The sequence below is a fragment of the Protobothrops mucrosquamatus genome, unplaced genomic scaffold, assembly GCF_001527695.2.
Source record: "Protobothrops mucrosquamatus isolate PMUCROS unplaced genomic scaffold, P.Mucros_1.0 scaffold1793, whole genome shotgun sequence".
NCBI classification, from domain to species: domain Eukaryota; kingdom Metazoa; phylum Chordata; class Lepidosauria; order Squamata; family Viperidae; genus Protobothrops; species Protobothrops mucrosquamatus.
Window position 1 is genome coordinate 28877 of NW_015387931.1, and position 2548 is coordinate 31424.

A 2548-nucleotide genomic window follows, 5' to 3' on the forward strand; every position below is an offset into this window, starting at 1 on the left:
GATGATGGTATAGTGCCTGGGGGTAAGAGGGGTCCTTGCCTAGGATTAACCTTGGCACAGGTAGCGCATTGGGAGACAACTCGAGCCGCCATACCAGCCACTCCATTGATGTAATAGTCTCGCCCCAATGCCTCCTCCAGCCCTAATTTACCCATATGGGTAGCATCATGCGACGATTGAACCAAAGCCCAAGCTGAGGACTGTGGAACGAAGATGCGCCCATCCGATAACACATACCACCCATCCTTAAGAGTTGCCTTAAGATCTGTGACTGCCTTAACACATTCTTGCTGGGAATACGTTGGTCGGATTGTCGGGGGTATAACTCCCAGATCCATGGCCACATGTATGGAGAGATCTATGGTGGACTCTCCTCTCCTAGCAGCAATCCTAGCTTCCGAATCTGCCCTCCTATTCCCTTGTGCCACCTTATCTACTCCTCTCTGGTGCCCCTTACAATGCATAACTGCAACTTTGGTTGGCATCTGCACTGCATTAAGGAGACGTTGAATGAGGTGTCCATGTTGTACATATTTTCCTGCTGAGTCACGAAATCCCCTCTCTTTGTACACAGCCCCATGTGCATGTAAAGTCAGGAAAGCATATTTACTGTCTGTCCACACATTCAAAGTTTCACTCACAGCTCTTTCTAACGCTCTAAGTAATGCCCACAATTCAGCCACCTGTGCACTATGTTCAGGGCCCAAAGGCCCATTCTCTACCACTTTCTCATCATCCACTATAGCATAGCCTGAAACTCTTTTTCCCTCATGCATATAGCTGGACCCATCCGTATACCAATTGAGTTGAGCTGCCTGCATAGGGATGTCCGACAAATCATGCCTGCTAGAATAAACACTCTCCAATACTTGCAAGCAATCATGTTCCATATTGATGTCTCCTGGCAACAAAGTGGCGGGATTCAACCGATTTGAGACAATCAACCTTACTTGTGGGTTTTCAATCATTAGAGCTTGATATTTAAAAAGTCTTTGATTGCTTATCCACAGATGCCCTTTGTTATCTAAAATGGCCTGCACTGCATGGGGAGTGTGTACATTTACAGGACATGAGAAGGTCAATTTATTACAGTCCTGCAACAAGACTGCTATAGCAGCAAGGACCTTCAAACAATGTGGCCATCCCTGTGCCACTCCATCCAATTGTTTAGACAAATATGCTACCGGCCGTTGCCACTGGCCTAATTGTTGAGTTAAGACTCCTAAAGCCACATTGTCCCTAGTATCCACATACAAATTAAAAGCCTTTTCCAGGTTTGGTAAAGCTAAGGCTGGAGCTGACGTGAGTGCCAGCTTCACATCCCTAAAAGCCTTTTTCTGTTCTCCCTCCCAGCAAAACAACTCATGTTCACCCCCCTTTGTAGCTGCATATAACGGAGCTGCCATAAGGGCGTAATTTGGAATCCATATGCGGCAAAACCCAGCCAAGCCCAGGAAACCTCGTAACTGTCTCCGGTTTGTGGGCTCAGCTATGGCCAAAACTGCTTGCTTTCTTTCCCATCCCAAGGCTCTATGTCCATGCTCAATATCATACCCTAAATAACGCACCTTCTGCTTCACCAATTGGGCCTTTTTCCTAGACACTCTATAACCACACTGGGACAACAAACCCAACAAGGAGGCTGTATTGTCCCAACAGGTGTCCTCTGTCTGACCTGTGACCAACACATCATCTACATATTGCAACAGGGTATTCCCCCTTTGTCGAGGCACAAAATGCTGTAAGTCCTTTCCCAAGGCAGTACCAAACAGGGTGGGTGAGTTCTTAAAACCCTGCGGCAGCCTTGTCCAAGTGTATTGTGATTTCAATCCAGTCTTGGGGTTTTCCCATTCAAAGGCAAACAAGGGTTGGCTTGCCTCATGAATTGGGATTGTGAAAAACGCATCCTTCAGGTCTATTACAGAAAACCACGCTGCTTTAGGTGGAATCAGGCTCAATAAAGTGTATGGATTGGGCACAACAGGGTGAATGGTCACTGTCATGGAATTGATGACCCGGAGGTCTTGGACCGGGCGGTAGGACCCGTCTGGCTTCCTAATGGGCAATATGGGGGTATTCCAAGGCGACTGAATAGGCACCAAAATCCCTGCCTTCAGATACCTTTGAATACTCTCATATATTGCCACTATAGCCTCATTAGAACATGACCTCTGGCGAATATGCACCGGCGCGGCTACTGGTTTCAACTCTACAATCACAGGTGGGTGGTGGGCGGCAAAGCCCGGGGGATTATCCTCCGCCCACAATCCTGGTACTCCAAAGTCCTTCCATGTCTCCTCCTGTATCTCATCCTCTAATGCTCTCACCACCATCAGCCTCCACATAGCCTCAGGCTGATGCTTCACTTGAATCCGTTGCTGGCCCTCATCAAAAGAAATTGTGGCCCCTAGTTTGCTGAGCAGGTCCCTACCCAGCAAAGGTATTGGGCATTCAGGCATGTATAAAAATTCATGCTGAATTTTGGAGCCCTTAAACACACATGTTACAGGCTGAAGCACTTGGCGTCCCAGTACCTGTCCTGTTACAC